Source organism: Harpia harpyja, chromosome 5 (assembly GCF_026419915.1).
Source record: "Harpia harpyja isolate bHarHar1 chromosome 5, bHarHar1 primary haplotype, whole genome shotgun sequence".
NCBI classification, from domain to species: Eukaryota; Metazoa; Chordata; class Aves; order Accipitriformes; family Accipitridae; genus Harpia; species Harpia harpyja.
Window position 1 is genome coordinate 75,813,657 of NC_068944.1, and position 25,331 is coordinate 75,838,987.

The following is a 25,331-nucleotide window of genomic DNA, read 5'->3' on the forward strand; positions in this document are numbered from 1 at the left end:
CAATTTCTTTCCAGTTCTTTTGTCTTTAGCCTCTGCAGAAACAGATGAGCTGTGATTAATGCTGATGAAAGCATTAAGGAGATGATTTCCTCTCCTCCCACCAAAATTATTGACTAGAATGCACAGTTTGAGGAAATCCAATTAAAACTATATCATATGGCTATATTGCCTTCACCATCTATATAAAGGGATGGATAAGGGTCATCTGCTATTCCCTTTCTCTCCATTATTTAGGTTGTAAAGTAGGTAGTCAAAGCTGTTCTCATCTTGAGTATCAGTTCTGTTACACTTCACACATTTATCTGATTATTTTTAACAGGTATGGGTACCAGCACTTTTTTCTCTTTAGCAAGTATCAAGGTTTCAGTTATACTGGTGTGCACTCTAGGTGACTTCACCATTAGCAACACTACGTTCCCTGTCAAATTAAGACATGAAAAGTGGGATAGAAGAGAATTGAGTAGAACTTGTAAATTAAAACACATTTTCCCTAGACCATGTGGTTTTGACCTTTTCTTTTCTGAAAACTCAACCTCCTGCCCTATTCTGTGGGCGGGATATATTTTAACATGTGGTGCGCAGATTGAAAAAAATAATTTCTCTGCAGTTTGGATACCCATTTGCAATTGTCCACAACAATAATAATTCAATCCGCAAAGGGCAGGACTTTCTTGCAACAGAGGACATTCCTACAGTACTAAGAATATTTTTTCACTTCTTTCTCCTTGGAAAGAAGAAATATGTTTTGCATACAAAAGCGTAGCTCTGATGTGGATAGGGCAATCTCAGAAGACCTCAGTATTAAGGAAATATTCAGTCCTGTATCTTTCATGTCACGTGGAATCTTGCTATTGACTTCTGAGAGTCAGATCAGGCACATGGATGATTTTTCTCCTCATCTATGGCTCTGCCCACATCAAGTCAATTTGTTTTGAACAGTTTTACCCCTATCAATGCAAATGCTTCAAAATGTGCTTGATCAACTACATTTGGTATTTCAACTGGCTAAGCCAGACTATTTGTAAGGGTAGGAAAGCAATCATTCCACAGTCCTGCCATTGTCTCAGGCCAAAGTTACAGGGGTTTAGCTAAGCCTCTTGGGTTCTGATTTTGACTGTCTGGTCTCCTGTTGAGTCTTGCAAGTCTTCAGTTTAGAATTCACTCATGCATCAGAAGTTCTGATGGATGAGTTTGGGTGCACCTCTCTCCCTTACCTGAAAGCACTGCCATCCTTGGATGTTTTTCTCACCTTCAGATCTTTCTACCCTAAGCTTGTCCCATCAGAGGTGGCAGAACAAAGTGTGCATTTATGCTTTGACAGCTCCAATACTACTTTCAGCTGCTGGCAGTGGTAAGGTTTAATTGTGAACTGAACAGAATTCAACAAAGGTCTGCATTTTGACTTAAATTTGGCAAGTTGGGTTGTTTTGGGTTTGTGTGGCAGGGTTTTGGTAACGGGGAGGGGGGGGCCGCAGGGGTGGCTCCTGTGAGAAGCTGCTAGAAGCTTCCCCGGCTCCAAGTCGGACCTGCATCTGGTCCAGGCCGAGCCCATCAGTGACGGTGGTAGCGCTTGTGGGAGAACAGATTTAAGAAGGGGAACCTGCAGTGGGGGAGAAGATTGGAATGTGAGAGAAACACGTCTGCAGACACCAAGGCCAGTGAGGAAGAAGGGAGAGGAGGAGCGGGGGAGGAGGGGATGCCCCCGCAGCCCGTGGGGAGACGGCAGGCTGTCCCCCCCCCAGCCCATGGAGGGGAGCGGGGGAGCAGATGCCCACCTGCAGCCCGGGGAGAGAGGAGCCCACGCCGGAGCAGGGGGATGGATGCCCCACAAGATGGCCGCCGCTCCGTGGGAAAGCCTGCACTGGAGCAGTCTGTGCCTGAAGGACTGCAGCCCATGGAAAGGACTCACGCTGGAGAAGTTCGTGAAGAACTGGAGCCTGTGGGAAGCACTCACATTGGAGAAGCTCATGGAGAACTCTCTCCCATGGGAGGGACCCCACGCTGGAGCCAGGGACGGGTGAGGAGTCCTCCCCCTGAGGAGGAAGGAGCGGCAGAGACAAGGTGTGAGGAACCGACCCCAACCCCCATTCCCCGTCCCCCTGCACCACTTGGGGGAGGAGGTAGAGAAAACCGGGAGTGGAGTTGAGCCGGGAAGGAGGGAGGGCTGTGGTGAAGGTGTTCTAAGATTTGGTTTTACTTCCCATTATCCTTGTTTTGATTTGATTGGTAGTAAAATAAATTGATTTTGTTTTTTCCCCAAGTTGAGTCTTTTTTTTGCCCATGACCATAAGTGGTGAGTGATCCCTCCCTGTCCTATCTCAACCTATGAGCTTTTCTTCATATTTTCTCCTCATCCCACCACGGCCGGCGGTGGAGGAGTGAGTGAGCAGCTTCATGGTGCTTTGTTGCCGGCTGGGCTTAAACCACGACATGGGTAGGTGGGCTGAAGTGATCCAAAAAGCTGTCTATACAATTATACTGGTTTGATGTAGGGAGTGATTAGTAAGCAGAATAATCCCATTCATACTCCTTCCCAATCAGATACTTTTATCCTAATTAAGAATAACATTACTTATTCTGGTTTATTTTATATTACTTTCTAAATCGTTTAACTAAAACTGAAAAAAGCTAGTCAGGCAGCTACACAAGTAAACCAGTATCACTGTATCAATGGAATAAGAAATATTTTCCTATGCAAGCAGCCTTTCAGCCTTTCAGGCTACACTGGGACTATGACACAGGCACCTGGGTGCCAAGACTATGAAAAGGATGATAGTATACATAGTGCTCCATTTGGGGCACATTTTTTATTTATTTCATTCTTCCCAGCCTTAATTGGCATGCCTCATAAGGGATCATCTCTAGTGCCTCTTCCAATGCATATTAATCATCTGGGAATGCAGAGGAAACCACCTCTGCTGTGACAATAGCTTGATTGGTCTCTGAGGGAAAGGGATTGAATCTCAGTGCCTCTCTAATGACATTATTTGATATTTTCAGGACAGACAGTTGCATCCTAATGGAATTCAAATAACACAAGAGATGAAAAGAAATAAACAGTTGCCAATGTGCTTCTTATAATTACCTATGCAGTGACATAGAAGGTACGTTGTCACCTGCCAAGCAGTTAATGAATTCATAACACTTCACTCAAGATAGGAAAGTCCAGTGAAAAATGGGATGCCCCTTCATATAGTGTAATAGCTCACGTAGGACTGATTCTTTGTCCCTTTAAAAAGCTATTTTATTATTCTGGCTTTGTTACTTCCTAATGACCTGGCCAATGCAGTGTCTCACATTGCAGTCTCTGGTGGAGTGCAGAGATGGTCAAGCTGGCATGCACTTGGGTACCATTCAAAGTTATTCAGGTGTTCACCTGCCACTTTATAAACCATGGGTGAAGAGGCACTGACAGCACTCTGTTTATCACCCTGCCATCCCACTATGTGAGGAGTCATGACCTTAGATGCCCAGCTTCAGAAAAATGTCCACAGCTGCAAATCCATCTTGCCACATTGAGCGAGCCATCCAAGATCATATCTAGAAATTCTGCATGGGCTGCCCCAGAGGGAGTATGATGGTTCCTGGGCCAACTGGTGAAGACTGACTCATCTCTCCATTGCCTAGGACCTGACCTGGCCCTCCTTCAGGCCCTCTGTGGCAACTCGGCTACCATGAGAGACTATTTCTGTTGCTGTACATTGTTGCAGCCAAAGGTGTAGTGTTTTTCTGCAAGAATCCCTAAGCATGTGCCCCCTGGGCATGTAAGCCCACAAAGCCTGATAGGAAAGCGCTGGAGGACTGTCCAAAGAGAATGGCTGTACTTGATATGGTCTGTGTCTGTAGTGGCTGTCCACAGTTGATCCTAGGCCTAATTTTCCTGTCTGCTGTGGCTGGGTTTCTTCCTTGGAAGTGGTGGAGGGAGCAAATTGATATGTTCAATGTGGGTAGAAAATCTGCATTTGTACATTCCCAGTTCCTGGATAATGGTACTCAGTTCCTGATTAATTGTTAGAATAAGCCCTGTCCTTGATTTTAGCCTGGGTGATGACACCTTTCCCCTGAAATTCCTGGACACAGTCAGTGAGCTAGAGTAAACCAAGGGTCATCCCCAGTTAAGAGCTGGAATGTGGCTACCTCATTTTGAAGGATAACAGAGTTCAACAGTGTGGAGATGGGCTGTGCCATGCCAGAGAATGTCTTGTGCACATTTCATTTAGTAATCAGTTGTGCCTTGAGGGTATCAGAGCTCTGCAGTGAACTAGGGAATGAGGCAAGCCTTCCTCTTGAATTTTGGGGAGAATTTAAGCTGTTTTGTGGAAAGTGCAGATTGTGTTTCCTGTAACTTCCTTCCTGCTTGCTATAGGAAAGTGGACACTAGACACACGTAAGACCTCTGAAATCCAAGAATAGATCTTGCAAAGCACACCCAGGTCTTCTGAGGAAAGTGGGTAACTTTTGTGCCTTTGAGGATCTTTTGAATATTCAGAGCACAGAACTGGAAGGAATGCTAAAATCACCGACACCAGTCCTTGCTTCAGAGTTTCCTAACAGACTCCTAATAATGGTCTGCTGAGCTCAGAAAATAGTTGTGGGATCAGGATTTGCCAGGCCCCATGCTAAGTGGAAAAATGGAGATATTTTTGTGCATGGAGAAAAATGAGAACATAAGTATTTTAAATAGGGGTGCAGACAGTCTTAAATGCGGGATAAATGGCAATTTCTCCTAATAATGAACAGACTGTAAAACAAGTCTATCAGTGACAGTAAACGAGGGATGTGTTGCCTTAATTACCTGCCAGGAAAGATTTACTGAGAGCGATTTATAGAAAGGTTTGCATTTCTAGGGGATAAAAATCAGTGAAGCTCTGTTGATGGCACCAGCTCATACCTAATTTCTATCTAGGGAGAGCCTGGCTGATAGCCTTTGAGGATATATTGTAGACTGATTTCTGTTCTTTGTTGAAAAGAGCTTCTAGGCTTTGAAATTTTCTTTAAAGGATATTGAAGTTCTCAAAAACTTACATGACTGTTTTCGGCACAGTAACAAATGTTGGAGTGATGGTTATTGTGAAGATAAAGGAGGGGATAATGAAGATGGGGCTTAAGAAGAAGGGAGGGAGACGAAGTTGAAAGATTTCCATTTGGAGTGCAGCTATAGCTGTTGTGCTGCACTGGGATCTCATGTTCTTATTCTGCTTTGTGAGTAAAATTTCCTGCCAGACTACATTTCCCATCACACTTTTCAAAGCAGAGCTGATTTCCTACCATCTGTTTAAGAGAACAAGCTTCTGTTCCCAGCTGGAGCACTGAGATACCTGTTGCTACAGAAATAATAATAAATAATAATATCACAGTGTTATCTTTTCATTCTTTCTTTCTTCCTTTCTTTTTTTTCTCATTTGATAGAAAGTGTTAAAGTAGAAAGAGTGCTGTGGTGCTTTTATAATCACTTGTCAGTTCCAAACTAATCTCTGGACTTACTTATACCATAATTATCTCTCAATGACATGAATGATGAAGTGAAAATGCAATAAGTCCTCCTGATATTGGATTCTGTTGGCTCAGACCATCCCAATGAAGCATCGTTGTTTTGAAAGGGGTGGGGAGAGAATGATTAATTTCCTTTTCTGAGCATAAAAGACATTACTTTATGTGAATTCTTTAGTGCTTTCACTGAAGATTGGGCAAGTAATTGTGGTAACCTTTGCTTTTTAAATTCTTCCTGCTGGGATTTTTAGGGGTCAAGTAAATTAGAAATTTTGATGCTGGTTGCATTTGTTGAGAGATGGGGTTTGGCAGACCGAACTTTAGAAAAGTTCAGAAGTATATATGCAGTAACATATGAGAGTCACACTGCTGGAAACACGCTTTCCTCATAGGGCCTGAACTGGAGAAAAGAAACTTCTTTGTGTTCCTTTAACCAAGCAGTCCAAGTGTCTATATTTCCATGGGGTCAAGGTTGATAAGGGTAATCAAATGTGATAGATATCTAAAGAAACACGATGGATCTTGAGAAGGCAGTTGGAGATGAGCTTGTCTCTGCACGTCACCATATTTTTGCATTTCATTCCTTAGTCTGATGTCCACTCAAGCTGGTTTTCTCCATTTGAGCTGGTTTTCTAGTTACTGCACTGGCCAGTGGCCTAGGGAAGCATACAAGAACAGTGCAAGCATGTATGAATCATACATATGAAGACACTGTCAGACTGCAGGCATGTTTATAACCAGACAGGCAGCTGAATTATACCTAAACCCTCTCAGAGAAGACTGAAAATTTATATGGCATGAGGAAAAATACTGCTGCTATTTCCCAGCTTTTGTACTACAGCAAGAGCAATCACCAAGGACGGAGGAAGACATGGAATCTAGGATGAACCCAACTTGAAGGTGGTTGGACTTAGAGAGAGAGATGTGAGAAAAGGGAGCAAAACTCTTCCCTAGTGGTTAGGGTAATGACCTTTAATTAGAGTCCACGTTACTACAGGAGCACTTTAAGACAGTCAGTGAAGCCCCCAGCCCCCAAAAGGTTTACTAAGAGACTTTACTGGTGAAAACCAGTAATAACTGTTTCATTCTGATGGCCTCTGGATGGTTTGGGAGGTCCCAGAAAAGTGGTGGTCAAAAGGTATTTCTATACTATATGCATTCTGTCAGGTATTTGGGGATCCCTCAAGATCAAAAAAAAAAAAAAAAAAAAAAAGCGCAGTATGAAGACCATAGCCTTAAAGGTAAAATGGAAATATCGTTGAAGACCAGAAGAGAGAGGAGCTGACCATTTATTTTTTCATGGTTTTGAAGGCTTCTCATTGTATTGTAAGTTAATAAAACAAGCAGCACAAATGTGTTTAATGGGAAAAGAAGAGCAAAATTGCTATTTTGCTATTCAAAGCCCATTTTTTGTTACAGTTATTATAGTTTTTTTATTTAGAATACTAGTCTCTGTGCTTTACCCAGGACCTTTGTAGACTCTGAGGTCTGAGGGGATATCACTAGAGAGAATCAAGTCTTTTTAACAGTGAAATTTTTTATTACATTTTTCTTTTTTTAATTGGAAATGATGATTCAGCAAAATGTGGAGTTTTGGGGTGGTGGTGGAAACAAATGCATTTTCTTCTGGAAAAATCTCCATAAGCTCCATGATGGAGTTTCTTGATTGTGGTTGAGGGAGAGAAAAAATATCCAACTGTTCCTCAACAGCAAAGACCCTTAATAGTGGTAGTAAATCTCTAGGATGGGGAGACCAAGACTCGTGCACCCTCACTAAGCCTGTGTTAAAACAGGGGGCTTGAACCTGCATCATTCACATTATGTGATGATGTGGTGCTACTCTCGTGTAGATGGTTGTTAGTCTTGCCTGTTAGAAGAACTGCTTTTGATATCAAAAATGAAATATGAATAAGATCAGTGAGAGGGTTATGAGAGAATTAGGCATAATTCTTTGCTTGAATTTATATTTAACTATTCATCTGGGATGGAACAGCTCTGGTACTGAGGACACTGTCCTGAAAGATGGAAGGCAGGCAGATGTATATACCCGAACCTCTTCAGATGGTGTATTTTGCTCACCAGCACTGGAAATTTCAAGTTTTGATGGGGCTGCTGAATCAAAAAGTTCCTGCAACTCAAAGAATTTCTCAGGGTAGGGATGCTATCCCTCCCTCCCTCCTACAGCCAGCAGGCTGGGATGGAGTGCAGCAAATGCATGTGTTCTTGTGCCTCTTTATTTCTTGCTTTCTCAGAAACACCTTGGGACACAAGGAGCAGTTGGCCGTGCATGCAGCAATGGCACAAGAGGAGCAAAAGTTGGCTGGAAAATCATGTTTCTAGAGAATCATGATATATGGCGGTAAAACCTCTATTTAAGCTCCAGATGTAAATGTAATGAATCTGGTTTTGTTCACAGTGGATTTATGACCTGAGGACAAAAAACCATGTATGCCCACTTTATGGACAGCAAGACTGTCTGCTCCAGCAAGAGTGGGTATCTTTCTAGATTACTATAGGAGAATTCAAATAGATTTTGGCATCTCTAATTCCATTCTGAAGAAGGGTGACTATAAGACAGAAAGTCATTAGAGCATGACTATGTCTGCGCATCATGATGAATGAGCAGTTCCCCCCGCCCCCAACCCTGACACAGGCTCAATCTTAGCCTGAACTTTTGGTACCCTGAGTAAGTTGGAAAATATCTTCACTTCTCTGTCACGCAGCCACACACTCTCTAAACTGATCATTAAGGTAAATTAATCTGTAAGGTTGAAGGTTTACATTCCTTTTTTTGCTGTGTATTTAAAGATTTTGCTGGAAGATAGTAAATAATCTACAGATCACCCTTTACCAGTAGTATTTGTGGCACTGCTTGAGAGTAACCAGTACCAGCTGCTTCTGGGGAAAATGCCTCGGTGGGCTTTTATGCAATTATTGATTATTTATTGAATATTATTAGTGGTTAAAAACGGACATGATTTGTTAGTTCACTGCAGCTGCATACTCCTTCAATGACAGACAAGCTTGTCTGATTGGGAAAATAAAGGTGCAAAGCAGGGCTGCGAAGTGTTAAATAACAAGAAAAAAAATCCCAAAGGGTAAAATAGCATATAGGCAGAAACACCTCATCTGAGATGACATAGTAAATTAGGGCATTGCTGTAGGCATTAGGATGTGCTGATCATTAGGACAGGGAAGATATTGCAAAGGACAGGAGTTTAGGGCATACCGATGGCCTAATTGGAAAGACCACTGAGAAGATAAAGGGGTGACTGTGATTTGCATTGCAAAGTAGATCAGGCTGAATGGCTGCAATGGTCTCTTCTGGCCTTGAAGTTTGTCTGTGTCTGTGGAAGTGTTTCATTTAAATAATTCATAGCAAAGAGAAAATTCTGAACAATTGCAGAAAAATTTTTGGTACAAGCCTGCTAGGGACTCTGGGATTTGGTCTTCAATATCTGAGCTCTTGAACTTTCCTAATGAAAATACTAATAAGTTTTTAATTCTAAGCTTCAAGCCTCATTGCAGACAATCATCAATGATATATTAAATTGTAAAATTCACAGAGGGCTTTATAGTTATATAAATCATTCAATTAAAGAGAAACTGCATCACATGACTGAATCAACTGAAGGAGGTTGAGAGTGGATTCAGTTCTGCAGTTTTCTTAAAAAGTATTGTGTGCAGAGATATTTGCTATTAATTTAAAAACTGAAGAAAAATTTCAGAAAATTGGTTTTTTTGCTCATGAACTAAAAAGGAATATAAGAATCATTATGTATCTTTTCCATGAGAATTATTTCCTTGTTTCTTAAATGTGTTTTGAACCCTCAGCAGCCCAGAATGTGACTTTTTTGCTGTGTGCTGCTAAGCGTTTAGATTTATGAGTCTGCAGCTCTTTCTAAGTGAAGAATTAGTGGTACGTCTTTCATTTGAATGACGTTCAGATGAAAAAAACATCAACATTGCTATGTCTGTGAACAAACATACATTTGCTACCTCTGAAAAGTGTGTGTAGTCCATACCCCCAGTAACTTTTCTGCCACTCATCTCCAGCCATCCTCTCTGTGCTGCTTTTGGGTAGTAGGTTACTCCTGGCATCAATAGAGCAGCAGGCTCACGTAGCAGCTTTCAGAAATTTGGTACCTGATGGTGCTATACATGGTTGTCCTCTACTTATTCATGACCGGCATGTTTAGCCACAGTGAATACACACATATGGAATAGTCCTGGCTCTTTAGCCAGTGGTTTTTTTCAGTCTGCATCCGTTACATTTGATAGCATGACTTGTACACTCCACTTGGGTTATGTTGGAAGGCAGAAGCTGCAGAGTGCGTGCTCTCACACCTCAGATTACTTGCAGTGCTCAAAAGGTTAAACACTATTTGCGAGAAGCAAAGAAATAAATACATATATGACTACGCAGAGCATGTGAGCAAGATGGATTGTTCAATGCGTTACAAGACCAACGGAAAGATGGAAAGAAATATGGTCTTCATTGTAATGATTGTGCTTCTATAGCCTGAGGCATCAAAAACGTCATAGTGTTTATGCAGGCTAATAAAATCTTAACAGTAATTCTCTCCAGCCTCTCCATACACAAAACCTTTGCTACAGTCTGTCCTCTAAATCACCTTTAAGGAAAAAAATTAGTTCCCTTTCATTCCTCCCTAGGGAGGGATAAAGTTTGCCCTGCTGTGAGACTTTTAATGTTGGTGGATAACATGTAATGCATGGGTCATTGTGCATGGGAGTTTCTGAAGTGCTTAGGAGCTCTCTATTTAGGGGCAAGTGGGAGGAAAAATGGATTGGAACAAAGGTTTCAAATCTAATAAGTATCTGTTTAAAGATGCATCCCTTAATCATTAATTTAATAGTATTTGAAATCAAAGCAAAATGCCTTCCAATAATATTAATCTGAATATGTGGAGACTCAACTTCAGTTAAAATGGCTTGACTGGGACTCCTTTCTCATTTGATGGTAGAAGCAACACATTTCAGCCTCTCCTGTTCTAAACAAAATAAATGTGAAACTGAAGGAAGTGAATAAATACTGGAAAATCTCCTTGTTTCTATTCTTACTGATGATTTGGCAGCTGGAAAAAGAAATCTTCGCTACCATCTGTCCTGAGCCTCTCAAAGCCCTTTGTGACTGGTTTTCAGAGGTGGGTGGGATGGCTAGTCTTTCACATGGGTGCTCTTTTGAATTCAGAGAGCAAAAGTCAGAGCACCATTTTTAGTATCTGGGTGGCTAGATCTGCATGTCAGCATTAAGCACTTCTGTGTGAGACCATCTCAGCAGAAATCCATTCCTCTAGCTTACCAGGTTTGCCTCCATCCATCACCAGTGATGTAGACCTGTGATGCGGACAGCTGCAAGCCTATAAACAGTGCTTGTTGGCAGAATCTGAGTCAAACACTGAATTGGTTTAATATCTCAAGTATTTGATCTATTTTGGCCTAAGAATATTAACATACCATGTAAAAATGAGGCCAGGAGCACAGATGGTACTGATCAGCACTGAACAGGGCTTGATAGTGTGGGTTTTCGGACATTAAGTGAACTCCAGAGCAGTCAAGTGCCAGCTATTACCACTGGTGATACCTGAGCATCCAATCTCATGTGGAGGCTGGATCTGAGAAGTGCTCAGCATCCCCATCTGATCTCCAGGGTGCCACTGCGAAACAAACCAAGAAAAGTAAGTATCAAGAAACAATGGAGGCCACCAGAAAGAGGAGGAGAGGAGAAGATCTGGTTAGAGTTGAGCGGTGGAATCACCCAGGTTTAACATAAAGGATGGGATTTGCTCTGATGTACATAGCTAAGTAGTCATAGACCTAGTCACTATAGGCAGCGGAGCATAGAGTTTGTCGCCTCAGTGGTCTTGGTGCGTTTTAGCTGTTAGCTCCAGGCCTTGGCAAAGCAACTGTGTAGCTTTGACTAACGTGGAACAGCACCTTTGTGTCTAATATCTCTTAACCTTTCTACTGCAGCTTAACCTGTATGAACATAAATTTCTATATAACATGATATTCTTTTGGCATTCATAATAATGCAGATCAGATCCCATCTCTCACACCTCTATTTCACGCCCAGGCCAAGAAAATCTGTATGTATGCATCCTGTATGAGAGGAAAGAGAAAGCAGCTGGGATATACTCAATGGATGCATGTTCTCATAGACATGTAATTGGCTGCTTCCTCTGCACTGGAGTGGAGCTGTAAATCAAAGCACAGTTATAAAGGTGAATGCTAATGCTGAGTGACACTCACACCCTGGAGGCTGGTAAGCAATAAATAAAGAGCTTTTCTTTCTCCTTAGATGGTGTTGATGTATAGGCTAATCCCGGGTCTGTAATTCTTCTCTCTATCCTGCCTGTGTTTTTCTCTCTGGCTCCAGATGCTGGCATTTTGTTTATGAGGGTCTTGATGGGGTTTGTTCTGCTCCTGGGAGGTCTCATCTGTAATTTACTGTAGCCAGATTTGTGAATCTGCTTAAGCAAAGTTATTCACTCCCAGAATTTCTGTTAATGCTAGGAAAAAGGATTTTAATTAGGTATAATGGGGTTCTGAATGGTCTCATTTGAGACTGGTGGTTTATTTCTTTGTAAGACCACCTAATCATGATAAAAAAATCAGATCTTCCTTTATCAACCATGGGCATTTTTACTGCAATCAAAGTATCTTTTAAAATTATTTCTTCCACAAAATCTTTCTTTCTTTTTTTTTTTTCCCAAACCAAACAACCTGACAACATAAAAAAAGTTTTTGGCTAGTAGATTTTTTTTTTTTTAATTTAAAAAAAACCCTAAAACATTTTGGCCCAAACCCAAAACACTTCAGCATGAGAAAAAGTCTCAGTTGCTGCAATGCTCGGTTGATGGCTGTAACTCACAACCCATACAATGTCTTTTCAGATCTTCATGATCTTTTTACATTATTTCAAATTTGGGTCCTGAAGTTTGGGGTGCAGTTAGTTAGTTTTCAGATGAGTACCCACTTGCTGCAATATTGTTGTTCCAACAACCTGATGAAAGCAAGGAAGTGTTTGTGTAAACTGGTCTTTTTTCAGGCATCATGAAATATGAAAAGCCAACCTTTTAGGGGTCATACATTTCCTTTTGACTGTCACTACTTAAAAACATTTAAAAGTCTATTTTCTTTAAGTGATGTGTTCCTTAGGAGGAGTGTATAATTTACCTGACATCCTCTGTCTTCTTGCTTGAGCTAACATGTGAGGTGTGTGGTCAGCACTTGTCTTGAATATATTATCCAGAAACATAGTACAAGTAATTTTTATATAAATCTTTTATATAGTATATTATAGATTATATAGCCATGGATTATCGGGATTCCTTTTCTCTGGATCTCAGGAATATTTTGATATGATGTCACAGAATCATAGAATGGTTTGGGTTGGAAGGGACCTTCTGCACTAGTCCAACCCCCCTGCCATAAGCAGGGACATCTTTCACTAGATCATGTTGCTCAAAGTCCTGTCCAACCTGACCTTGAACACTTCCAGGTTGTCCACATATGGGCAACCTGTTCCAGAGTGTCATCACCCTCACCATAAAAAATTTCTTCCTTATGTCCAATCTAAATCTACCCTCTTTTATTTTAAAACCTTTGCCCCTTGTCCTGTCACTACAGGCCTTGGTAAAAAGTCTCTCTGTTATAAGCCCCCTCTCTACATTGAAGAGCTTCAATAAGGTCTCCCTGGAGACTTTTCTTCTCCAGGCTAAACAACCTCAACTCTCTGAACCTTTCTCCATAGCAGACGTGTTCCAGCTCTCTGATTGTTTTTGTGGCCCTCCTCTTGACCTGCTCTAACAGGTCCATGTCTTTGTTGCACGGGGGATCCCAGAGCTGGATGCAGTACTCCAGGTGGGGTCTCCCATAAGCAGAGTACAGGGGGAAAATCAAAGGGCCGTGCGTCTTTTGACAGAGCCCAGGGTACGATTGGCTCTCTGGGTTGCAAGCACACATTGCTATCTCATGTCCAATTTTTCATCTACCACTATCCCCAAGTCATTCTCTACAGGGCTGCTCTCAATCCATTCATGAAACTAGGGGTTGCCTTGGTCCAGGTGCAGGACCTTGCACTTGGCCTTGTTGAACTTCATGAGGTTCGCAGGGGCCCACTCCTCAAGCTTGTCAAGGTCCCTCTGGATGGCATTTTTCTCCTTGAGTGTATCAACTGCACTTTTCACCTTGGTGTCATCTCCAAACTTGCTGAGGGTGTACTCAATCCTACTGTCTATGTCACTGATGAAGACATTAAAAAGTATTGGTCCCAGTATGGATCCTTGAGGGACACCACTTGTTAGTGGTTTTCACTTGGACATTGAGCTATTGACTATAACTCTTTGGATATGGCAATCCAGCCAATTCCTTATCCATCTAACCGTCCATCCATCAAACCCATGTCTCTGCAATTTAGAGCTAAGACTGTTGTGGGGTACTGTATCAAATGCCTTACGGAAGTCCAGGTAGATGACATCGGTGGCTGCTCTGTCTAGGAGCAGCACTAGTGGGGAGTTATATAGGCCCTGAAAATGAACAAGGTAGAAACCAGACCATAGACCTTTTAAATGTGTGGTACAACACTGGATTCTGTCCATATTTAATGAGAAGCTGGCATTAGCACGGTGGTAAGAAGAATATAGATCAATACACACTTGTCCTATACCAATAATGTGGTTGATGTGAAAAAGAGCAAGGGCTCTGGTTTTAGGCTTTAAACAATTTGAGAGATGTGAAGCATTATAACAGACTCAAATGACTACAAATTACTGCTGAGATTCTTACGACATGTGGGAAGCTGAAAGCCTCAGAGGATTGACTCATAACAGGCATTTAGGTCCTAAAGACTGATGGATATATCGTTTTGCCTGAATGCATCAATGCCAGTAAGAAGGGCAAATCTGAAAATTATGTCATCATTCACTGGGGAAGTAGTTACAGTGTGACATGTCAACCATCTTGATTCAACCTGCCATCCAGCAAGCTGCGCATCAGGGTTCTTAATTTATTAAAATGGCTGTTTTATTTTTCCTTTTAAAAGGATTTTATAAACAGCACATTTGAAGGATGATATTGAGTGTCTTTTGCTTCATTAGTTTCTTTCACCATATACTATGTCTTAGAGCAAGGCAGGGAATTATAAAGACATTATAAAGATCGTAACTATTGCTGTCAATAAAACATACAAGTATGAATTCAGAAAATAATTCCCTCTGGGTCCAATTGTCAAATAAAATTCTTTTTTTTTGTGACCTTGTGTCTTTCTCTACAGTGGGGATTAGGTTGGGACTACTCTAGACCCAGGTTTCCAAGAAGATAGCATATTTTCCCACCCACTAATTTTGTCCTGGCAGGAAAAGGAGAAGTAAGCCATTTCTCTAGGCTTTCTTGCCAACCGGCCACCTGATCAGAGCTAAAACTAGGAAACATTTCAGATATCTAGAAACTTCAGACCAACAATCTGTATATCCCAATGCGCAGTGCCTCTGGCAAGTTCTGGATTCATCGACTTTACTGCACAAATCACTTACTGGGCAAGCACTGGCTGCCTCTGCTTCTGAAGTGACGGTCCAGGAACTGGAAAGAGAAATGAGAGCTTGCATGGGACACCCTTGGTCTATTCTACTGTGACACATTGCAGTGTCTTAGGTGTTTGGTCCTAGGTACTAAGGCTCCTGGGATTGAAGGAGGTATCATCCTATGGCATGTCAGAATAGAGTCAATACTCTACCCCTTAACTTAACCTCTGCTACCTGGTACCTGCTGCTGTAGGTACACATGGTTCCTCCCAGTCCTATGTTCCTGGAATTTTAGTGGAGTAATCAGTAATCCTGACCTTTTCAGAAGGGAAATAATTGATTTTTTCCCTTTGGAAATATCTTTTACTTATTACTTAAGTATTTCTAGTCTATTAAGTAAAGTACTACAGTAGAAAATGAAGTTGGTTTTGGTTTTGTCAAAAAATAATGAACCTAATCCAGGCGGTATTGATTTTAACATTTCCTATCTTGAGATTTGCCTCAGAAGGTTTGTCTTCCAGTACATTGATCAGCTTGGTGGCTCTCCTTTGAAACCTCCCTGATGTACAAAACACAGAGTTAAAATTCAGATACCACACTTGTACATTTTATCACTGAGGATGGGAGGGGAAAGATCATCTGATCTTCCTTCAGCTCATGTGAGATGACTGTATGTTTTCAGAAAGGCAGTTGGCTCTCGATCCCTGCTGTCACTGTGCAGTTCTTGGAGATCTCACTGAGCCTATGGTGGGACATCGTTTTACTCAAACCCAGAGTGACTGATCTGCAGCGTGGAAACTCAATACCTGGACAATGAGTTATTAGCAAGTAGAATGTGAAAATGAAAACATGAGGGAAACCATAAAAAATCAGAAAGTTTCAAAAAAGTATTGATTTTCTGTAGGACTTTCATAACTCAGTTTCAGGGGGTGAAGGTCAGCAAGGTTAGGGTAATCATTGGGTGGGGGACACTTCATTCTGCCTATGCTCAGTCAGCCGGATGGTGAGCCTGGACGGCAGCCAGTAAATAAGCCCTTGGATTCAGCATTTTCTTTTCTCTTTCTTTTGAGTGTCACACTTACAAAATAAGATTTTTATCATGAAATGAGAAATTGACGATAGGGAGAAAAAGAGATGGTATACAATCTATCTTCTTCTTTCAAAATCAAATCTTTTAAGTGATTTATATAAGTGTGAAAAAACAGATCAAACCTCCGTATTGTTTTTGTAAAAATGAAGTGTGAAACATCAAGGAGCTCTCTTTCCATTCCTTCATCATCAAGCGCATTCCAAAAATTTATTGTACACTGGTACAAGAGAGTTCATATCCCTGCTTACCTCAGATTCGGGTCTAAACATTTCAGGAGGAGGAACTGTGTGTTGGAAAGGGTTTGTGTTAGAGCAGCATTAGAGAAAATATTGACAGTTCTAGGTGATGTGGTGGGCTGGAGACAGCACACGTGCAGCAGCAGGAATGCAGCTCACCTAGCATTTTCTTTCCCCATGCCATTAGCTGCGGTCTGCTCTCAGGGACAAAAGCAAAGCTTCATTGGTCTTCTAAATGACTTTCCAGGCATGTGATTGGGAAAAAAATCTGTGAACCAAAAAAGATGTGAAATACGTTACTGCACTGTGTGGCTGAAAACTGAGCCCAAACCCAAGCCTGAACAATTCCAGTCAGAAGTGTTGTTGCCTCTGCTCTACAAATCCTGTGCTAGATCGCTCTCAAGCATTTGAGCTCTCCAGATCTGCTCTGGAGCCAGATACAGAGAGGCTGCAACGCTGCTCATGGCATGGAGGCAGCTGCGCTTTCTGTGCTGATGCATGGCACTGTGTCAGCAAGGCAAATGTAAGCAGCAAGACTGGTGTTTGGCCTCTCAAGGCTTTCCACCACGGTATTGACCAAATTTGCCAAGCATCTTTTCCCCTCCAGCCCTATTTTGCCTTTGCTTCTATGCAAAGAATCAGTACTCAGACCAAAGCACAATGTTTGGAAACACAAATTCTAAGAACTCAGTAGTTTTCCCTCCTCTAAAAAAAATCTCCCAAGGAAATCAACAGTCCTCCAAGTAGGAAAAATTCCCTTTAAAAATCTCACAATGTTCCCCCCTTCATGATTTTGTGGACTGCCTCCCTATTCAGCAGGCTTGGCAGAGGTAATGCTGATGAATTATCTTTTTTAACTGCACAAGGCTTCAGTGACACTGCTGAACAATGCCAAAGGCAGAATTCATTGGGAGACATTAAATAGTAAAGTTTAATACGTTGAAAATGAGTTTTAAATTGATTAAGGTTTATAAACAACACAAGCTTGGGTTTTCAATTTTTCCAAGTTTGTTTTTACTTGTTCCTCATGAAAATTAATCTATTTTCTCACATGTCATTTCTTCTGGTACCTTTTATAGGTTGGCTTGATTGCTGTTAATTCATTTCTTTAATGTAAGCAATTAAACGGTTGATCGTGTTGCTGGCTTTCAATTATCTTCCTGCCTGACAATTGCTCCAACTGTAACTAATTTTCCTTCTTTATGTTCATAATCCCAGTCACATCAGCTGTTTCTTGCAGACAATGGGAATGTCAGGTGTTAGCTGAGGTGAAGGAGAGGGAGTTGGAGAGAAGGCAGTGGTTGGAGATGTGAACTGAGACATGATCCCCAGGATAAAGGATGGTGTGGCTGAGACTGTGAGCAGACTTCACGGTTGTTAGATGAGGTGACAGCTTGCTGGCAGTCAGGTGGAGCAGAACCCATCCCTTGCTACATGTTTATAGGGAATTTGCCTGGGGTACCCAATGCATAGAGGACTGGGACTTATGGGGATTCAGGCTCAGGGCCCACTGAAGTGTTTCTGGAGAACCTGAACCTACCAGGTTCCCTGTTGAGGGAACAGGAAAGGGTGGAAAGAACACAGAGTCTAAGGCCTCAAGCCTGGGATAAGGACTGAATTGACAGTCCCTCTTCACATTGGCATAGAATCATAGAATAGTTTGTGTTGAAAGGGACCTTTAAAGGTCATCGAGTCCAACTCCCCTGCAATGAGCAGGGACATCTTCAACTAGATCAGGTTGCTCAGAGCCCCATCCAACCTGACCTTGAATGTCTCCAGGGATGAGGCATCTATCACCTCTCTGGACAACTTGTTCCAGTGTTTCAACACCCACACCAGTAAAAAATTTCTTCCTTAAATCTAGTCTGAATCTACCCTCTCTTAGTTTAAAACCATTACCCTTTACCCTATTGCTACAGGCCCTACTAAAAAATCTGTCCTCATCTTTCTTACAAGAACCCTTTAAATATTGAAAGGCCACAATAAGGTCTCCCTGGAGCCTACTCTTCTCCAGGCTGAACAATCCCAACTCTCTCAGCATTTCTCCATAGCTGACATGTTCCTGTCCTCTGATCATTTTTGTGGCCCTCCTCCAGACCCGCTCCAACAAGTCCATGTCTTTCCTGTGCTGAGGACTCCAGAGCTGGATGCAGTACTCCAGGTGGGGTCTCACAAGAATGGAGTAGAGGGAGACAATCAATCACCTCCCTCGACCTGCTGGCCACACTGCTTTGGATACAGCCCAGGATACGGTTGGTTTCCTGGGCTGCTAGTGCACATTGTGTCATGTCCAGCTTTTCATCCACCAGTATCCCCAAGCCCTTCTCCACAGGGCTGCTCTCAATCCCTTCATCCCCTGGCCTGTATTGATGCTGGGGGTTGTCCTGACCCAGGTGCAGGACCTTGCACTTGGCCTTGTTGAACCTCATGAGGTTCACATGGGCCCGCTTCTCGAGCTTGTCCAGGTCCTTCTGGATGGCATCCTGTCCCTCAGGCGTGTTGACCGCACTGCTCATCTTGGTGTCATCTGCAAACTTGCTGAGGGTGCAATTGATCCCGCTGCCTATGTCACTGATGAAGATATTAAACAGTACTGGTCCCAATATGGACCCCTGAAGGACACCACTTGCCACTGATCTCCATCTGGATATTAAGCCATTGACCACTACACTCTGGATGCGACCAGCCAACCAATTCCTCATCTACCAAATTGTTCACCCGTAAAATCCATATCTTTCTGATTTAGAGAGAATGATGTTGTGGGGGACTGTGTCAGAGGCCTTACAGAAGTCCAGATAGATGACATCCATAGCTCTTGCCTTGTCCGCTGATGTAGTCACTCCACCATAGAAGGCCACTAGGTTGGTCAGGCAGGACTTGCCCTTGGTGAAGCCATGCTGGCTGTCTCAAATCACCTCCCTGTCCTCCATGTGCCTTAACATAGCTTGTAGGAGGATCTGTTCCATGATCTTCCCAGACACAGAGGTGAGGCTGACAGATTGGTAGTTCCCAGGGCCCTCCTTTCTACCCTTTTTAAAAATGGGAGCAATATTTCCCTTTTTCCAGTCACAGGGGACTTCTACATGACTATCACTTCAGCTAGCTAAGTTCCTCTATATTGTACCATTTTATAATCTACATCTCACTTGATCCCTGCCTTTTTCCAAACACTGTGCTGTGTTGGCTGCTTCCTGAAACCATGAGTAGGTGCAAAGACACTGGACCAGTGTGTTCCCTCTGTTAAAGGTATGAGTTGGCTGGAGTTGTAAGATCCTAAGAGGAGGGAGGAGGGAGGGTCACTTCGGGAGATGTATACACTTTGCTGCTGCTATTTCTGCTTGCTTGTTGTAGTACCTGTACAAATATGAGTATAAACAGAATTCCCAAGCAACTTTAGATCCTGCAGGATTTATCTTTTAATGCTGGTTTTCATGGAAAAGTTTTGCAGATGGTATTTCCATCATGGAAATGATCTTGCAGTGGAAACACTGCTGCATCATCCTTGTGAATTTTAGGAAAACTGTCTCATGGACATCCTGGCTGACATAGCCATTGTGAGCAGTGACAGGCATTGATGGCAGATTGAGCAGGTGAGGGAGTTTGCATAACCCCACACTTTCTGGGCAACTTCCCCATTAATTGTCACGCTACAGGAGAAGATAAAAGGTTTCTATTACAACACTGAATCTTTCAGTTCAGACTATCCATCCTGAGGTCAGAGGTTGAGCCTTTGTTGTTGAAATCTCTTCCAGGAACACAAAACAGTTCTCTGTGTTTCAGAAAAGGTTGTATGTTTTTTTCTTTTTCTTTCTTTAGTGTATTGCATAATGTTGGAATTTCTCAGACTACCCTCGTGCTACCAGGCACCTGCTGTAGCCCTTGCAGCAGGAAAATGGTCCTTGCGATGAGAAGAAGAGGCCTGAATCAAATATCCAGTGAAAACTGTGGAAAAATTGACTTATGCAAGCTTAAAATTTTGAAATAGAGTGTTCAGGGAGGTTGTTCACCTTTTGGTGACTGGAGTCACTGTTGTGGTTTCAGCCCAGCCAGTAACAAAGCACCATGAAGCCGCTCACTCACTCCGCCCCGCCGGCCCCAGTGGGATAAGGAGAAAATATAAATAAAAGCTCATGGATCAAGACAAGGACAGGGAGGGATCACTTACCACTTATGGTCATGGGCAAAAGACAGGCTCAACTTGGGGAAGAAACAAAATCAATTTAATTTACTACCAATTAAATCAAAACAAAGGTACTGAGACATTGTGATGGGTTAACCCTGGCTGGACGCCAGGTGCCCACCAGAGCCGTTCTATCACTCCCCCTCCTTCTCAGCTGGACAGGGGAGAGAAAATATTAACAAAGAACTTGTGGGTCAAGATAAGGATAGGAGAGATCACTCACCAATTACTGTCACGGGCAAAACAGACTCAGTTTGGGGAAAATTAACTTAATTTATTACAAATCAACCGGAGTAGGGTAATGAGAAATAAAACCAAATCTCAGAACACCTTCCCTCCACCCCTCCCTTCTTCCCGGGCACAACTTCACTCCCGGATTCTCTACCAACCCCCCAGTGGCACAGGGGGACGGGGATGGGGTTTATGGTCAGTTCATCACACGTTATTTTCTGCCACTTCATCCTCCTCAGGGGGAGGACTCATCACACTCTTCCCCTGCTCCAGCGTGGGGTCCCACCCACGGGAGACAGTCCTCCACGAACTTCTCCAACGTGGGTCCTTCCCACGGGCTGCAGTTCTTCACGAACTGCTCCAGCGTGGGTCCTTTCCATGGTGTGCAGTCCTTCAGGCACAGACTGCTCCAGCGTGGGCCCCCCACGGGGTCACAAGTCCTGCCAGAAAACCTGCTCCGTGGGCTCCTCTCTCCACAGATCCGCAGGTCCTGCCAGGAGCCTGCTCCAGCACGGGGTTCCCACAGGATCACAGCCTCCTTCGGGAACCCACCTGCTCCGGCGTGGGGTCCTCCCCGGGCTGCAGGTGGATATCTGCTCCACCGTGGACCTCCATGGACTGCAGGGGGACAGCCTGCCTCACCATGGTCTTCCCCACGGGCTGCAGGGGAATCTCTGCTCCGGCGCCTGGAGCATCTCCTCCCCTCCTTCTGCACTGACCTGGGGGTCTGCAGGGTTGTTTCTCTTACATGTTCTCACTCCTCTCTCCGGCTGCTGAATACCGCCGTCCCAACTTTTTTCCTTCTTAAAAATGTTATCACAGAGGCGTTACCACTATTGCTGATTGGCTCGGCCTTGGCCGGCGGCGGGTCCGTCTTAGAGCTGGCTGGTATGGGCTCTGTCGAACACAGGGGAAGCTTCCAGCAGCTTCTTACAGAAGCCACCCCTGTAACCCCCCCCGCTACCAAAACCTTGCCACACAAAACCAATACAGACATAAACCCAAACCTTAGAACCCCTTCCCCCCCTCCTCCTCCCTCCTTCATGGTTCAACTCCACTCCTGGTTTTTCTGTACCTCCTCCCCCCGGCGGCACAGGGGGACGGGGAATGGGGTCGGTTCCTCACACCTTGTCTTTGCTGCTCCTTCATCCTCAGGGGGAGGACTCCTCACTCATCCCCTGCTCCACCGTGGGGTCCCTCCCATGGGAGACAGTCCTCCACAAACTTCTACAGCGTGAGTCCTTTCCGCTGGCTGCAGTTCCTCACAAACTTCTCTGGCGTGGGCTGATCTTCAGTCACAGACTGCTCCAGCGCAGGCTTTCCCATGGAGTCACCTGATTTTTTTACAGAATGGAGCTCTGCCCAGAGTCGTATCAGCATGTTCAGAGCCAACTCAAGGCGCTAACACAGCACTGCATACTCTGAGGGAGATGCATGTTTCACCCTCACCTTTCTCTCTCCATTTCTCACTCAGATGCCACTGCCTGCTGCAATTACTTGGAAACCTGGAGTATTATTTTTCAGGGTAAAGCTTGAAGAGATGGGTCCTCATGGCAGGAAGCTTTCAGTGCTGGAAACACTGTTCACGTGCTCATGAAGTTCATGTGTTGGTAACAGCTCCTGTCAAATCTGCTTATACTTAGAAAAAATTCAAAGGACCCTTCTCTGGGCAGGGCTTCATTATGCGCAAACTTTCCTCTTCCTCCTGTTTCAACTGTGTCCGTGGTGGTGTAAATACTTAATATTGAGCATAGGTGTTGTGATCAGTGAAGTCAGAAGCACTACACAGGGTCCTACAGGCAAAAAAGCTTGGCAAATAAAGTGGAGCTTACACTTTTCTGAGTTCAGAGCAACTAAGAATTAGGGATGTCATAACAGGTTTGCTTTTTCTACCTGTGTAGGGCACTGATTACCCTTTCAGTGCTTGCTGGAGACACCTGTGCAGCAGATAACTCTGTCTCAAGGGCTGAAGGGAGCTATAGATAAACTTGTGCCTGAGAGCAACGTGCTGTCAGGGAATCCTACCATCAATTGCTCCATGCAGAAGCCCTTTTTCATGAATCTCAGAAGAACTGTTTAACTCTAAAAATGGTTGTTAAGGCTCACTGAATGATTTTCACAGCTGGACTGAACACTCCCACCTCCCATCCCAATACTAGAAAACCTATTAAACAATGGGAGCAAAAAGTAAGCAATTGGAATTGGACCACGGGGGTTACTGGAGACAATTTGTAATAGTGTTTCACAGCCAGAAGCATGCCATTAACACTGTCTCTCACTATGGCATGAGCTTTGGGAAAGATTTGCTAGCAGTGGGGGGGATCTTCATATAGAATGAAGAAAGATCTTTTCTCAGCAGTTTTCAGACAAATATGAATGTAATTAATGTAAAATAATACATTAGTTTTACTATGTCAGGCAACTCTGTAAAAAATGCAGTGGAAACAGTCTTGTTATTTCCAATACAGTCAGACACATCAGGTGAATACTCTACATGAGTTCTATATAGTGAAGAAAGAAATAAGAGAGGTAACAGAGAAAAAGCAGAAAGCGCTTGTTTCCAAAGAGGTATCTGATAGACAGAGGTATCTTAAAATGAAAGGAGGGTCTGACTCCCATCTGTTAACATGTTCAGTGAAATATTTTATGGCAGTGGAATATTTCACTCGTATAACTCATAATAACTCATCTCTGAGAGGTAGCAGAGAAAAAGCAGCCTCTGTCTCACATTTTGGCAATAGTCAGGTAACTTACTGTGCCAGGAGAGCCTCAAGAAAGTGAATGGGGAAATCTGTGTTGCTTTTCTGCTCAGGGGTTTTACACAATGAACAAATTTTGTCAGTGCTGTCAAGGATGCTATATTTGCTAAAGACTATCCAAAAATGGATATCTCCCTAGATGATGATCATAGAATCATAGACTCAGAATCATTTAGGTTGGAAAAGACCTTTAAGATCATTGAGTACAACTGTTAACCTAACACTGCCAAGTCTACCACTAAACCATGTCCCTAAGCACCACATCTACATGTCTCTTAAATACCTCCAGGGATGGTGGCTCAACCACCTCCCTGGGCAGCCTGTGTGACGGATGCACTTGAGCCCTTAACCAAACTAGCGGTAGTTTGGTACAGGCTCCAAAGAAGGTAAAGGCCTAAGCCATAAATGGGCCAAGAACTCCTCTAGTTTCAGTCTGTTCTCTGAAAAACCACAAAGGAGCAGAGTGACACAGTGAGCATTGATGCATATGAACTTGGAACACCAATCATGTGATTAACACAAGGCTTAACAAAGCCAGTGGCTTTTCCAAGACTCATTTATCGAGGAACAAAGTAAGTTGTGGGTACAAGGAGTCTGATGCATACCTTTCCCATTGCATGTAATTTGATTACAAGCCAACCGCTTTATTCCATAAACATGACAGCCTAAGTGAACCGTCTTTGAGCTCTCCCAGCTAAACAGCCTGGCTGCATGCTGGTGATCTCCCTTTCAGCTGGGATGCTTCTCAAGGTTGCTCCTTGAGGCAGAGAGACCTTTTACCGACAGGAAATCTTTGGCAAGTGACTGATACCACACATAACCTTGTAGTATGGTAACTTTGATTTTGTCTTGGTAACTCTGATTTGTGCCTTGGTAACTTTGATATGTCTTGGTAGTTTTGAATCAATGTTCAAATGATTGTGCCATACAATAATAGAGTTAACCTTGCCATCTAACTTTGTTAAGTCACACTTTTACAACATCGTATTAAAACCGCTTTTGCTAATACCTTTGACAGTGGTTCTTTAAGTCATCTGAATCGCCCATTCATGACAAACTGGAGTAGTCAGCAGGATGGCAAGTAGTATCACTGATTATTTAAGGAAGCATGAAATAAGTCCAAGTCCCAAATTCTCAGAAGAATGGGCTCGCGACCACTGGCAGGACTGCTACCATATACCCAATCATTGCGCTGGGATTAAATCACAATGGAACTTTCCTCTATCTGTTAAAACATAGAGTACGGGCCCAACAAAATGGGAACAAATAGCAAAGTATTGATGTTGATGCATGTGTTGTATGGGAACAACAAGGCCTTATTTGTGAAAGTAATACTATTAAGGCCCAAGACATTTGTCTTGACACTGAACAAAATGTTTGTCGTTTTGGAATACATCCTGAGGAAACCCCTGAGACCATACTTGTTTATGTTGGAAATAGATGTATTTGTATGAGAACCCTTTGTGATTCTGTATTTATAGATAACACCACTGTAGAAACATATAATCACTTAAGTGTCTGTATTTCTAATTTTACCAAAACTATGGGATGCGACATTAACTATTCAGCTCCTGTCACAACCTACCAATTGCTACAATCTAACTATACATTGTATCAAGATTTATAGCCTACCCCTATTGGAATGAATCTCTCACTGGTAAGAAAACTGTTGCAATATGATGACCTGAGTCAATTGCTAAAATGAATTCTGAACAACAAACAAGGAACCTTGATTACCATCCATCATGATGCAGAGAAAATACAACATGTCCTAGAAAGAGTGAAGAAAGATGGAGAACA